Here is a 15,197-nt window from a genome sequence, read left to right as displayed (position 1 = left end):
CAGCTTGTCAGTGAAATTTCTTTTCCTCATTAACTTTGTGCAGCATTTTCTGCTGCAGGGGCATAAACAGAAAGGCAATATGCAGCTCTGCAGAGGAAACAAAGTGGAGGCTGGGTATGGTTTCAACCTACTGTTTTGTAACATGATTTTTCTATAGGGCCAACCAAGTTGTTAGTAATCTATTCATATGCTTCATTAATCACCGACAAGGCACGTTGGTAGGAATACTTTATTTGGCACAGCAGTTCTGGCAGCAATGGGTATATTGTAATTCTGCTTGTAGGCCAAGATGCAGACTTGTGAGCATGTTCTTGAGCCAGTAGCCTGGAACGATGAATAGGTGCCTTGGACCAGAGAATGCTGCGTCATGCAAGGTCGGTTGCTGCAGTCCCTCCCCTAGTGTCAGCCATATGCAGGGTTGGATGCCATGAAAAGAGAAAACAAAATGGGCAAGCTCAGAAAAGTAAAATGCAACTAATAAACCACCAGGAGAAACCCAAACAAATGCACACACACAACAAAAAATGGAATGCATGCAAGAGAGAAAAAGATAAGAACATCTCCCAATTGTGTTCAGGAAAGTAAAAACAGTGCTAAATTCTACACAAACCACACAGAAAGACGGACAAGACGGGCACTGCAGTCTTTCTGTGTGGTTTGTGTAGAATTTAGCGCTGTTTTTACTTTCCTGAACACAATGTCACACCAACCAGCCCAGCAAAAGGTACTGTTAAACATCGCCCAACAGACTATCGCAGCAGCCTACGCATTCCTGTAGTGGCCTTGTGCATGGACATTTGAAAGACCTTAAAAAAAAAAAAAAGGATAAAAGCAACATAGTTGAAGATGTGCTGGAAGAACCACACACAAAAAGAAGTGTGCACAGACCTCAAGAGAGAATGAAAATAGTCAAGACAAACAACGGAAGGTTTTCACTGGGTCAGACCAGTACTAATTAAGAGAATGAAATTATCAGGTTTCAAGTCTTGGCAGTTAAGCTTGGCCAAACCACAACACTGCCGCATTTCCTTTTGCAGCTTCCGACGCTGGCACACAGGAGGTCAAAAGCTCCATATACTAAACCCAAAACCTTAAAATGGGGGGACACCAAATTTTTGGTTGGCGTCTTTGTTTCAAATATTGCATTGCCCCAGGGCACATATGACACATGACACATGCTGCACGATTCATATATGCACTATGAATAATTTATTACCGTGTTACTTATACTGAGCGGTTTCGCTTTCTGAGTGCCGGGGTGTGTTATGACGTCACTCCCAAGAGCATCACCCTGGTCACGCGGGCTCCAAAAGTAGACAAAGGGACTGCTGCGTCGTCTGCTCTCGTACACATGCTGTGCATAGCAGGGCTTTTCGAATTGCCGGCCGGTACTACAATATGCTTAGCAAAGCCAAGCGAGTGAGGGGCAACGTTGAGTTCTGAAACCAAGCAGCTCACTTGGGACGATCTCAGTCCGAATACGTGATTTCAGAGTTGTATTTAGCTTTGGAACACTCTGCCAATTCCAAAAGGATAAAAGGGTGCAACAATTTCTGGGAGTCTTTTTGGTGATCTCGCGAGTATATTGTGCATTCACAAGCAGATAAAATTTGTTTTGTACAATGCATTTTTAAAATAAATATTTGCTTTCCTTGTGCTTTGCTGCGTATGAAATTAGAGCTAGTTCTCAGTAATGCTCCTGTTCCCGTTGCAGCTTGGATAAGCCCTTGTGATCTAGATGCCAACTGAAAGCAGCATCTGCTTGCATTGGATGAAATGCACCCAGTGCAGTGCATTGCTGCTATCCATATTGCACATAAAATAAGAATCTAATCCCACTCAAACAAATATCTTTCCGCGTGGTTTACATAGTCGAGTTTCCTTGCGGTGTGCACGGAATAACAAAAATCTGCGGACAAAAAGACTAAAATGTAGCCGTTAAATATGCTATCTAGGCGAGCTGAAGCATTCAACAAAGAAAATTAAAACTGGGCGTCCAGCAAGCTACACATTTTGAATCCCCGACGGCCGAAGCGAGAAACATAGTGGCGATAATAATGGACAGTATACATGATCAATTCACAGAAAAAAAGTAATGAAGCTGCATTGAAAAGAGATTTGCTTCCCCTGTTTGAGAAAGCTCCTTTTACGAAGTCCATCTCTTTATTATAGGTGGCTACCCTTTTCTTTATTCTTCCCAGCATCTGATGTTCTCTACCAAGTGCGTGGCAACATCAATTTTTTCATTTTGAAGCAGATAATAGCAATAAAATTCACGGCAAATACAATTGAATATTCTAGAGTAGTTCAGCAGATATCAATACAGATAGTTAAAATTACAATAAAAACATGTTTCCTCAAAATGCAGCAATGAAACGGAATATTCTACACCAATATTTTACTTCTCATAATTTATCACATCCTAATGCTTATTGAGCATCTCAGTGAATGAGGGGAAATCATGTAGAATTGTAAAATTTGCCTAAAGCATAACTGTGTGCAGGGAAAAACCTGACAGCTTGAATTTGTAAGGTGGCAAGTGGAGATGCTCTTGTCACAGTTCCCACTGAAAAGGCGTATGACCTGATGTGGCACACTGCTGAGAAACAAAAGATTACACAAAAAAATAAATGAACAGCAGCTTAAGCTACAACCCGAGTGAGAGCTTTAACAAGACTGCGTCTTCCACGCTGCCTCGTGACACCTAGAGACAGATCCAACCGTGAAATGCTGTCCCAGATGCACCATTCTTGACGGGACATGGCTCGCTTAACTTTTGTGTATGGGTTTCACCACACTGGAATCCCTAGCCATAACGGGCCCACAGATGCTGGCACATTTCAATTCGGAATCTGTGCAGCAATTTCGGCACCTGTTTTCCTTCTCACCTGACGAAAAGTGCCTCAGTGATCTGGGCTCTTAGATTTGGAAGTTTCTTAAAATTATGCTCACAAGTTTCTGCTCTCTTTTAATGGTTTATAAGAGTGGTGGCCATATGTGCTTTTACAGAAGAAACAAAGAGCAGCACTTTGAGAAAATGCTGGAAAATTATCTAAATGAAACACTCTGCATGCTTTCAGGGGATTCATAAACTGCTCATTGTACTGCCAGAGATTATTTCAGGCTTTCAAAGGTTGGTTTTTCCATCAGTGAAAAGTACTGCCGTTTCCTGCCTTTCCAATGAAGGCACCCTGTGCTCACACTGGCATCCCTTTCGACAGCAGCAATGCCATGGGACAAGCACCAAGAGATTTCCATAAAAAATATCAGCTTCCAATGACCTTATCACAGCTCAAACCACAGAGAAACTAGCCTGTTTGTTTCTGCAATGGCCCACAAGATTGACGAGGCCTGAGAGCAAGATTTTCAGATTGATTTTGATGCCACGCTAGGGCAGTGGTGGAACTGGCAACTGGCTTCTTGTAGCAGCTTTTGTAGCAGAAGAAATCGCAGTTTGTAGCAGCAATTTTAAGTTTTGTAGCAGGAAAAATGGAATTTTGTAGCAGAATTCGAGCTTTTGTAGCACAAAAAAAAAGCTTCGTACCAAAATTTCATGCCAAAGAACAGTTATTTTAAATAAAGAAGCTTTGTTGTATTTCTGGAACAGGCATTTGCTCAGACGTTTTTAGCAACCACAGCCATGCAAGAGCAAGCTTCAATCCCAAATGCCGTTTAAAGTGCTTGGTTCCTTAAAAAGAGCCCAAAATAAGCAAAACAGGAGGTTCTCCTAAAAACACTGCCGTTTTTATTCAGAAGAGCGACATAACGAGATGTTCAACAGAACTATAAAAAATGATACCGTTCTTAAAACAAACTTTCAGGTACTATTTCTTCCCTTTTCTTGATCACTCCAGCTTAGACAGTGCCGCTGCGAGCTTTTCCTGTCCATTCTTCAGAAGGGCTTGTCCACTCTCAACGTCTGCAAAATGTTTAGACTTGTCACCTTTTGTGAAAAGCAGCTCAGCATTGGTGATCATATTCCTAGCCAGTCTGATCTCTTCTTGTACCTTCTCTTCATTCTGACCTCTTTTCTGGGCGTCTTTGTCCTGTACATCAGTCTTGTTTCGCTTGTTTTGCACGGGTCTCTTCTCCTGCATCCGCCTCCAACCGTTGCAGCTGACGCTTCCGCGATCCTTTCACCGCTCTGATTAATCCTTGTGTCATAGGAATGGCAGCTGGATTTTCTGCCCGATATAAGTTAGTCACAAGTTTTGTTGCCTTTCAGCTTTGACAAAGACATCGAAGACGTGAAGTGTCCATCCACACAGGCAGTGCGCTGACAGTGGTCCCTTTGTTCACCTTCGGTTGCAAAGCAGCGATGGCGATGTGGCTGCCAGCAGATGCGTTGCCGGAAGTGTTGCCGGCAGACATCAGTTTTGGTTTCACGGAAATGAATTTCGCTTTCGTTCTCGGCAGAGTTATTGGAGTTATTCAGAGATATTTCGGCGCAGGCGTGGTGCAAAAGTAGGCAAAAAACCGATTTTGTAGCAGCATGTAGCAGGATTTCCCATTTGGCGCAGTTTGGCGCAATTGGCGCAGCAGTTCCACCACTGCTAGGGTGGCGTGGCTCCTTGCATGAGTACACTGAAAGTGCATGAATTCTGCACATTGCTATGACTACGGCTTATTCCACAGAAAATACTTTTGAATGCAGCTATGTTCATTCGTATGCACCAGCACAAATTTACTGTTGAGTCCGGGAACCTGTACAGAATGAACCAGTATATACAATGCTCACATCATGGACGACAAGAAAGACACCCAAAACAGACAGGCTGCCATGCCTCACACATGTTAGAAGCAAAAATATGCCACGCCAATGTGAACAGACCGTGTGCTGGGCACTCAAAGTACCGCTGAAACTTGCAGCAGACCACTGCGTTAATTTCAGTCAGTCCTTCACACCCTGTAAAGCCATCACAGCCCTTCAGAGAAATATAGCAGAACCTTGCTATTCTGTTCTTGGTTCGTGTAATCTGCCGTATACAAACCCAAAAATTATGCGTGTTACACTATTTTTCTTCACAATATAAATCGTGGATAACTTTCTGAAACGATTCCCCGGTGTACATGTCCATAATTTCGTCAAATTCTGACGGCATGGTGCATTCATTGACTAAGAATAAATGCCAGCCAAGCTAGTCATCATTTTTCGATACTTTGCCCAAATGCACCTGAGCACTGCGGAGAAGGCTATGAAAAAAAGCAAGGAGACAAAGCATCTTAAGAGCAGCGGCGGCTCCTCCACACTACACAAATGCAATGGGACAAAGTATCAAAACGCCAAGGAATAGTTGATGGACTGGACGTGCCATGAAGCTCCAGCCCCATGAAAAACGAAAATATGGAAAGAACTTGCAAGCGCTAGAAAAAGAGCTTTCCAAAATTTGTGCCAGCACACACACACACAAAACTTTTAATGAAGTGAAAGTGCCAATAAATGCCAGGGATTAGGAAATGGCGCAAAACCTGGACATGGAGACAATCACGTGCAGACCAGCAATCAAATTTTTCAAAGCTCCTAATTCAAGCTTCTTGCATAAAACAGCACTTGCAACATCCAAGAAAAAAAAATAATAAAAGAAGGAGGAAAAAAAAAGTGGGGGAGGGGGGAAGGTGGCAAAAAAATTTGCAGACACCATCGCGTCAGGATTTAGCATTCATTGAAAAGCAGAGTGCAATCACCTTGAAATCAGTGGGTGGCCAAGCGGCTGCCTAGGAAATTTCTCAGTGCCCTTAAGTTCTTACGCAAACGATGATACACCACCCAGCTTGCCATATGTGACAATGCCCATGGGAAAAATGAATATTACACACCACACAGCATGTGCAGAGGAGGGAATGGCCACGAACATTTTGGAGCAGTCTTTGCCGCAAGCCAAAATTCCATTAGGAGCAGTTTTCCAGTTTTGTAGCAGGTGACCAATACTGAGAGAAGGTAAAGGTACGGATGTGCCAAAGTTTAAAAAACTACCAGCTGCAGTTTTTTTAAAATGCATATTATTTAAAAGGAAAGTTCATGAGTGCTTTAATGCATACGCCACACTGACATAATAAGACATATTGCTGACATGCCTAGGCTACTTGCAGCTGCTTGACGCATCTGGAAAGAGAACTCTTCCCTCCCGTTATAAGGAAAGGGGGGTGCCAGCCTGTTCCCACCACACCCGAGGCTCGTCACTAACCTGTTTGCAGGTGCTGGTGTACGAGCAGCCACGACCCTAGCCATGCAGACGTGCCACTGCTATAGCTACTGCTTATCACTGTCACATGACTTGGCCTTTCTGCAGCAGATTTCAGTTTTCCTCCATGCGCCGCACCTATTATTGCTGCGTTGCCGGCTGATCTGCGCCACTGTGCAGCTGTGGTCCAGCCCCTTCTCATATTACCAACGCTGTCATGGATAGCGTGCTTCCCAAATTAAATAAGCTGCAGTGTGTCACATCAGGGCGAAGCTCTCAGTATTGACGGCCACGCTGCCTGTAAAGGGCTCTTTGCAGATGTTCTGCAGCAGGATGGCAGTGTCATCATCCCCATCAGCCTGACTACGCCCACTGCAGGGCAGAGGCCTCTCCCATGTCTCCCTCCTACTAACCCTGTCCTTCGCCAGTTGCGGCCACCGTATTCCCCGCAAATTTCCTATCTCATCCGCCCATTTAACTTTCTGCCGCCCCCTGCTACGATTGCCTTCTTTAAGGACCCTTAAGGACCAGCGGTTATTTTGCCTTCGGATTACATACCCTGCTCAAGCCACATTCGAGGCTGAACGGTAGCTATGCAGTTAAAAGTTTTAGTGTGCACATTTTAAAAAATTGATCAGGAATCATTTTTTACCAGGTAAGTGGATATATTCAGGTCGCTTTCAGTTTGGGCATATTGCCGCTTTGCACATAGTTTTTCTGCAGTGCTACGAGGTACGCCTTAATGAGGTTTCACTGTACTTATGAGCAGTAAGGTTGCTGAATTTGATGCGTCTCAACGTGAAATCTGAACTGACTGATACACCTCTTGCAGTGAGGCCCATGACCCAAGTGTAAAAGAGAAGTTCTGATCTACTGCTATGCGATGCATTCAGAACAGGTGCTGCCCTTGATGGCCTCACAGATAACTTTGACAACAATGGCAACACAGACATCAAAGTTTGCTCTCCACCATTGGTGCCATGTTTGCTGCTGCTCTAATGTCATTTTCCACAGTGGCCCACTCACAACTCACCTCAATCCTGACCGCGGTGCCAAACCAGCAAACAACCCATAAGTGGTACTATGTGGATGGATCTTATGGCCATGCCACTGCTCTAATTACATCACACCACTTTCTCTCACTCCCATGGCGACATTCCGAGCAAAGGTGGGGGAAGGAGGAAGTTGGAGCACCACAAAAGGCAAATGTACAACAGGGACACAATGCAGTGGCCTCGCTCAAAGCTCTTGCCCAGAGCTCAAACAGCACAGGCATGTCTGGCTGAGCTTACAACTTTTGTCACACCCAAGTTGACAGCTCACCAGCCACACACACCACAACAATCACACACGCCAACAGTGCAAGATCTGGCGATATATGATGTTAAGCCATCTGTGCTTTAACCAACCCGAAATTCTTACCACTCAGTCCAGTGGATGACCTCGGTTCTCTCCGGCGATACACCCAGCCATTACTGTTCACAGCTATGGTAAATTATCATTTCGACCTCTCAGATTCCCTCATCAAGTGGCATGAGGGCAATTGAGCAATAACTACAATTTCTGGGTAAACCCTCCCTGAAGGGGCCACAGAAAATCCTCCACCAATACTGAAAATTATATTGTTTGAACAGCAATTACTTTTTGTTGTTTATTTATCAGTTTACCTGTACCTCAACGGCCCAAAGGCAGCATTACAAAAGGGGTGGGCTGACATGTAGCCTCCTGCCGCAGAATTTTTCACAAAAGGTAAACTGAAGAGCTAAACTGCCCATCCCCACCCTTGAGGCTTTTTTTCCTCTCATAATTCCTACTGCACTGGAAGTCCTACGTTGGTGCTTGAACCTGAACGCCACACACCCATAGGTGTGCTGCACACATCTTTTATCAGCATAGCACCATGTAAGATCATGACAATGCCGCATTTGAGGTCAAGAGGTGCAAGTACCCAAACACTAGGTACGAAACAAAAACACTAATGCTGTGCGAGTCATCCCTGTGCTCCATCTTTTGGCTGCCTCAAAAAGTGAAACTACAACAAATATCTACTTTTAACTTGTGGGGAAAAAAAAAGAGACAAACATAGAAGGAACAACACAAACAATGCCTCGTCCTTATCTTTCCATGTGTTCTTCAAATACGGGAACTACTCCCTCATTCAGCTACCTGCCCTACCTACACTCGTCTATGGCTTCTCGCCACTGCTTGTCTCTAGCAGCACAAACATTCCCAGTTTCACAGCAGGAAGCCCACTTTCAAAATTACAATTTGCTTGATCCGTGACAGCCTAGTTGCTTTGTTCACTATACAGGCAGACTTTGTTCACTTGGGGTTTGCAGGTGAATGCCACCTTAAGAGTGAATATTTCCAAGTTTTCTTTTTGTTTCTTCTTTCCATGTGATGGCTAGGGCGAAAAACTACCGCCCACCCGATGCAAGGCAAATAGCCACGTAATTATTACCACAATGACCTATCACACACTGCAACAGTGCCTTGCGAGCTCTATGCACCTCAAAAGCTTCCAAAATAGCAACGGACATCAAGCACCTTGTCCACAATGTCCAACTCCTTCAGGCGTCTCTGAAGCATCACCTGTAAAAAGGCTTTAAGCTTAGAGGCCTTAAAAGAACGCTTGCTTTTCCAGTTGCCTCATGCAAGCACCTTTGCCATGTAAAGCCGATGCTCAGTGCAGGTGGCACAGCACTCGTTTTAAAATTCACAGAAGGTGGAGAGCTCACCCTGTGGCGCCTTAAAGCCTTTGCTGCTTCCGCATTCTATCGTCCCATTTTGTTCAGCCTCTGCGCCAGCAAGAGAACGCCGGACTCGATGCAGGAATCGGGAAGGTCCCTGCATACGAGTAAACTGCATTTCGGTTTTTCAAGTGCTGTCTTCTGAAATGAAAATAAATTTAAAAGAAGAACATGTTTACGCGCTGCAGACACCAAAGCGTAATCGCTTATCTCGCCGCAATTAGTGCCCCTGTTTCGGAAAGCGGCTCGTATGGATAAACAGCAACACAACTGTAAAATGAACCATTAAATCAGTAGTCTATACACTTTCCTATTAGCGGGGGCACAAAAAATCGGACCGCGCACAAAACTCACCGCATAAACGGTTAGTTCAACTGGACTGTTGTCAAGTTTCCCGCCTTTTTTTCGGGCGCACGCTAACCATGCCTGTTTTACATGACCAAAAGTTACGTTGGGCTGGGCTGACAAAAGGTACAAAAACATACTCAGCGCATATTCTCTTCTGTCGAGCTGCACTGAGCTTTTGAGCAGAACTCAGGATAAAACAGACGAGTCTCACCTTTACGGCCTTTGTGTCCACTGCCGGGCAAGCGGGCTCAGTGCTAGTCCTGGGTGATCTGCAAACACAAAATATTCGGGCGCAAGGAAGTTCAAAATGAAATGCCGAATGCCATACAACGGGCAATAACTCAATACATACAGTACATACATACCAAAAGACAGGAAGAATAGAGAAATTGCTCACGGGCAACACGAGCGCGCGTACCTCCCACCGTCCGGCCATTCTCCTACTGCAAGCAATGCTCGGCTCGGCTGTAGCTCGGCTCAAACATGACAAAAACAACAAAAAAATGGCCGGACGTGGCGTCATTTTTCAAACCGGATGCGACGTCACGGGTGAAAATAACGCTTGCGTTATTGCGACCGGGTCGCAGGAGACACTTCCGCTGGCTGGCTGGCTGGCTGGCTGGCTGGCTGGCTGGCTGGCTGGCTGGCTGGCTGGCTGGCTGGCTGGCTGGCTGGCTGGCTGGCTGGCTGGCTGGCTGGCTGGCTGGCTGGCTGGCTGGCTGGCTGGCTGGCTGGCTGGCTGGCTGGCTGGCTGGCTGGCTGGCTGGCTGGCTGGCTGGCTGGCTGGCTGGCTGGCTGGCTGGCTGGCTGGCTGGCTGGCTGGCTGGCTGGCTGGCTGGCTGGCTGGCTGGCTGGCTGGCTGGCTGGCTGGCTGGCTGGCTGGCTGGCTGGCTGGCTGGCTGGCTGGCTGGCTGGCTGGCTGGCTGGCTGGCTGGCTGGCTGGCTGGCTGGCTGGCTGGCTGGCTGGCTGGCTGGCTGGCTGGCTGGCTGGCTGGCTGGCTGGCTGGCTGGCTGGCTGGCTGGCTGGCTGGCTGGCTGGCTGGCTGGCTGGCTGGCTGGCTGGCTGGCTGGCTGGCTGGCTGGCTGGCTGGCTGGCTGGCTGGCTGGCTGGCTGGCTGGCTGGCTGGCTGGCTGGCTGGCTGGCTGGCTGGCTGGCTGGCTGGCTGGCTGGCTGGCTGGCTGGCTGGCTGGCTGGCTGGCTGGCTGGCTGGCTGGCTGGCTGGCTGGCTGGCTGGCTGGCTGGCTGGCTGGCTGGCTGGCTGGCTGGCTGGCTGGCTGGCTGGCTGGCTGGCTGGCTGGCTGGCTGGCTGGCTGGCTGGCTGGCTGGCTGGCTGGCTGGCTGGCTGGCTGGCTGGCTGGCTGGCTGGCTGGCTGGCTGGCTGGCTGGCTGGCTGGCTGGCTGGCTGGCTGGCTGGCTGGCTGGCTGGCTGGCTGGCTGGCTGGCTGGCTGGCTGGCTGGCTGGCTGGCTGGCTGGCTGGCTGGCTGGCTGGCTGGCTGGCTGGCTGGCTGGCTGGCTGGCTGGCTGGCTGGCTGGCTGGCTGGCTGGCTGGCTGGCTGGCTGGCTGGCTGGCTGGCTGGCTGGCTGGCTGGCTGGCTGGCTGGCTGGCTGGCTGGCTGGCTGGCTGGCTGGCTGGCTGGCTGGCTGGCTGGCTGGCTGGCTGGCTGGCTGGCTGGCTGGCTGGCTGGCTGGCTGGCTGGCTGGCTGGCTGGCTGGCTGGCTGGCTGGCTGGCTGGCTGGCTGGCTGGCTGGCTGGCTGGCTGGCTGGCTGGCTGGCTGGCTGGCTGGCTGGCTGGCTGGCTGGCTGGCTGGCTGGCTGGCTGGCTGGCTGGCTGGCTGGCTGGCTGGCTGGCTGGCTGGCTGGCTGGCTGGCTGGCTGGCTGGCTGGCTGGCTGGCTGGCTGGCTGGCTGGCTGGCTGGCTGGCTGGCTGGCTGGCTGGCTGGCTGGCTGGCTGGCTGGCTGGCTGGCTGGCTGGCTGGCTGGCTGGCTGGCTGGCTGGCTGGCTGGCTGGCTGGCTGGCTGGCTGGCTGGCTGGCTGGCTGGCTGGCTGGCTGGCTGGCTGGCTGGCTGGCTGGCTGGCTGGCTGGCTGGCTGGCTGGCTGGCTGGCTGGCTGGCTGGCTGGCTGGCTGGCTGGCTGGCTGGCTGGCTGGCTGGCTGGCTGGCTGGCTGGCTGGCTGGCTGGCTGGCTGGCTGGCTGGCTGGCTGGCTGGCTGGCTGGCTGGCTGGCTGGCTGGCTGGCTGGCTGGCTGGCTGGCTGGCTGGCTGGCTGGCTGGCTGGCTGGCTGGCTGGCTGGCTGGCTGGCTGGCTGGCTGGCTGGCTGGCTGGCTGGCTGGCTGGCTGGCTGGCTGGCTGGCTGGCTGGCTGGCTGGCTGGCTGGCTGGCTGGCTGGCTGGCTGGCTGGCTGGCTGGCTGGCTGGCTGGCTGGCTGGCTGGCTGGCTGGCTGGCTGGCTGGCTGGCTGGCTGGCTGGCTGGCTGGCTGGCTGGCTGGCTGGCTGGCTGGCTGGCTGGCTGGCTGGCTGGCTGGCTGGCTGGCTGGCTGGCTGGCTGGCTGGCTGGCTGGCTGGCTGGCTGGCTGGCTGGCTGGCTGGCTGGCTGGCTGGCTGGCTGGCTGGCTGGCTGGCTGGCTGGCTGGCTGGCTGGCTGGCTGGCTGGCTGGCTGGCTGGCTGGCTGGCTGGCTGGCTGGCTGGCTGGCTGGCTGGCTGGCTGGCTGGCTGGCTGGCTGGCTGGCTGGCTGGCTGGCTGGCTGGCTGGCTGGCTGGCTGGCTGGCTGGCTGGCTGGCTGGCTGGCTGGCTGGCTGGCTGGCTGGCTGGCTGGCTGGCTGGCTGGCTGGCTGGCTGGCTGGCTGGCTGGCTGGCTGGCTGGCTGGCTGGCTGGCTGGCTGGCTGGCTGGCTGGCTGGCTGGCTGGCTGGCTGGCTGGCTGGCTGGCTGGCTGGCTGGCTGGCTGGCTGGCTGGCTGGCTGGCTGGCTGGCTGGCTGGCTGGCTGGCTGGCTGGCTGGCTGGCTGGCTGGCTGGCTGGCTGGCTGGCTGGCTGGCTGGCTGGCTGGCTGGCTGGCTGGCTGGCTGGCTGGCTGGCTGGCTGGCTGGCTGGCTGGCTGGCTGGCTGGCTGGCTGGCTGGCTGGCTGGCTGGCTGGCTGGCTGGCTGGCTGGCTGGCTGGCTGGCTGGCTGGCTGGCTGGCTGGCTGGCTGGCTGGCTGGCTGGCTGGCTGGCTGGCTGGCTGGCTGGCTGGCTGGCTGGCTGGCTGGCTGGCTGGCTGGCTGGCTGGCTGGCTGGCTGGCTGGCTGGCTGGCTGGCTGGCTGGCTGGCTGGCTGGCTGGCTGGCTGGCTGGCTGGCTGGCTGGCTGGCTGGCTGGCTGGCTGGCTGGCTGGCTGGCTGGCTGGCTGGCTGGCTGGCTGGCTGGCTGGCTGGCTGGCTGGCTGGCTGGCTGGCTGGCTGGCTGGCTGGCTGGCTGGCTGGCTGGCTGGCTGGCTGGCTGGCTGGCTGGCTGGCTGGCTGGCTGGCTGGCTGGCTGGCTGGCTGGCTGGCTGGCTGGCTGGCTGGCTGGCTGGCTGGCTGGCTGGCTGGCTGGCTGGCTGGCTGGCTGGCTGGCTGGCTGGCTGGCTGGCTGGCTGGCTGGCTGGCTGGCTGGCTGGCTGGCTGGCTGGCTGGCTGGCTGGCTGGCTGGCTGGCTGGCTGGCTGGCTGGCTGGCTGGCTGGCTGGCTGGCTGGCTGGCTGGCTGGCTGGCTGGCTGGCTGGCTGGCTGGCTGGCTGGCTGGCTGGCTGGCTGGCTGGCTGGCTGGCTGGCTGGCTGGCTGGCTGGCTGGCTGGCTGGCTGGCTGGCTGGCTGGCTGGCTGGCTGGCTGGCTGGCTGGCTGGCTGGCTGGCTGGCTGGCTGGCTGGCTGGCTGGCTGGCTGGCTGGCTGGCTGGCTGGCTGGCTGGCTGGCTGGCTGGCTGGCTGGCTGGCTGGCTGGCTGGCTGGCTGGCTGGCTGGCTGGCTGGCTGGCTGGCTGGCTGGCTGGCTGGCTGGCTGGCTGGCTGGCTGGCTGGCTGGCTGGCTGGCTGGCTGGCTGGCTGGCTGGCTGGCTGGCTGGCTGGCTGGCTGGCTGGCTGGCTGGCTGGCTGGCTGGCTGGCTGGCTGGCTGGCTGGCTGGCTGGCTGGCTGGCTGGCTGGCTGGCTGGCTGGCTGGCTGGCTGGCTGGCTGGCTGGCTGGCTGGCTGGCTGGCTGGCTGGCTGGCTGGCTGGCTGGCTGGCTGGCTGGCTGGCTGGCTGGCTGGCTGGCTGGCTGGCTGGCTGGCTGGCTGGCTGGCTGGCTGGCTGGCTGGCTGGCTGGCTGGCTGGCTGGCTGGCTGGCTGGCTGGCTGGCTGGCTGGCTGGCTGGCTGGCTGGCTGGCTGGCTGGCTGGCTGGCTGGCTGGCTGGCTGGCTGGCTGGCTGGCTGGCTGGCTGGCTGGCTGGCTGGCTGGCTGGCTGGCTGGCTGGCTGGCTGGCTGGCTGGCTGGCTGGCTGGCTGGCTGGCTGGCTGGCTGGCTGGCTGGCTGGCTGGCTGGCTGGCTGGCTGGCTGGCTGGCTGGCTGGCTGGCTGGCTGGCTGGCTGGCTGGCTGGCTGGCTGGCTGGCTGGCTGGCTGGCTGGCTGGCTGGCTGGCTGGCTGGCTGGCTGGCTGGCTGGCTGGCTGGCTGGCTGGCTGGCTGGCTGGCTGGCTGGCTGGCTGGCTGGCTGGCTGGCTGGCTGGCTGGCTGGCTGGCTGGCTGGCTGGCTGGCTGGCTGGCTGGCTGGCTGGCTGGCTGGCTGGCTGGCTGGCTGGCTGGCTGGCTGGCTGGCTGGCTGGCTGGCTGGCTGGCTGGCTGGCTGGCTGGCTGGCTGGCTGGCTGGCTGGCTGGCTGGCTGGCTGGCTGGCTGGCTGGCTGGCTGGCTGGCTGGCTGGCTGGCTGGCTGGCTGGCTGGCTGGCTGGCTGGCTGGCTGGCTGGCTGGCTGGCTGGCTGGCTGGCTGGCTGGCTGGCTGGCTGGCTGGCTGGCTGGCTGGCTGGCTGGCTGGCTGGCTGGCTGGCTGGCTGGCTGGCTGGCTGGCTGGCTGGCTGGCTGGCTGGCTGGCTGGCTGGCTGGCTGGCTGGCTGGCTGGCTGGCTGGCTGGCTGGCTGGCTGGCTGGCTGGCTGGCTGGCTGGCTGGCTGGCTGGCTGGCTGGCTGGCTGGCTGGCTGGCTGGCTGGCTGGCTGGCTGGCTGGCTGGCTGGCTGGCTGGCTGGCTGGCTGGCTGGCTGGCTGGCTGGCTGGCTGGCTGGCTGGCTGGCTGGCTGGCTGGCTGGCTGGCTGGCTGGCTGGCTGGCTGGCTGGCTGGCTGGCTGGCTGGCTGGCTGGCTGGCTGGCTGGCTGGCTGGCTGGCTGGCTGGCTGGCTGGCTGGCTGGCTGGCTGGCTGGCTGGCTGGCTGGCTGGCTGGCTGGCTGGCTGGCTGGCTGGCTGGCTGGCTGGCTGGCTGGCTGGCTGGCTGGCTGGCTGGCTGGCTGGCTGGCTGGCTGGCTGGCTGGCTGGCTGGCTGGCTGGCTGGCTGGCTGGCTGGCTGGCTGGCTGGCTGGCTGGCTGGCTGGCTGGCTGGCTGGCTGGCTGGCTGGCTGGCTGGCTGGCTGGCTGGCTGGCTGGCTGGCTGGCTGGCTGGCTGGCTGGCTGGCTGGCTGGCTGGCTGGCTGGCTGGCTGGCTGGCTGGCTGGCTGGCTGGCTGGCTGGCTGGCTGGCTGGCTGGCTGGCTGGCTGGCTGGCTGGCTGGCTGGCTGGCTGGCTGGCTGGCTGGCTGGCTGGCTGGCTGGCTGGCTGGCTGGCTGGCTGGCTGGCTGGCTGGCTGGCTGGCTGGCTGGCTGGCTGGCTGGCTGGCTGGCTGGCTGGCTGGCTGGCTGGCTGGCTGGCTGGCTGGCTGGCTGGCTGGCTGGCTGGCTGGCT

At 55.3% G+C, this 15,197-nt stretch overlaps 1 long non-coding RNA gene across 3 annotated transcripts; it reads right to left on the bottom strand.

The window, feature by feature from the left end:
* Window positions 1-215: 215 nt before the first annotated feature.
* LOC149324990 (uncharacterized) lies at window positions 216-9,704 on the bottom strand. 3 transcript variants are annotated; one of them, XR_016286077.1, is made up of 4 exons: window positions 9,646-9,704; window positions 9,492-9,549; window positions 8,921-9,073; window positions 216-396 (listed from the first exon to the last, which is right to left on the bottom strand). It is a non-coding gene; the product is annotated as an uncharacterized LOC149324990 (long non-coding RNA). The 3 variants fall into 3 exon arrangements; XR_016286078.1 differs by having other exon boundaries at window positions 9,678-9,696; XR_016286076.1 differs by lacking the exon at window positions 9,646-9,704 and having other exon boundaries at window positions 9,492-9,604.
* Window positions 9,705-15,197: the final 5,493 nt, after the last annotated feature.

The sequence above is a fragment of the Amblyomma mixtum genome, chromosome 10, assembly GCF_055824585.1.
Source record: "Amblyomma mixtum isolate Tamu chromosome 10, ASM5582458v1, whole genome shotgun sequence".
NCBI lineage: Eukaryota > Metazoa > Arthropoda > Arachnida > Ixodida > Ixodidae > Amblyomma > Amblyomma mixtum.
This window is presented reverse-complemented; position numbering and strand designations above follow the sequence as displayed.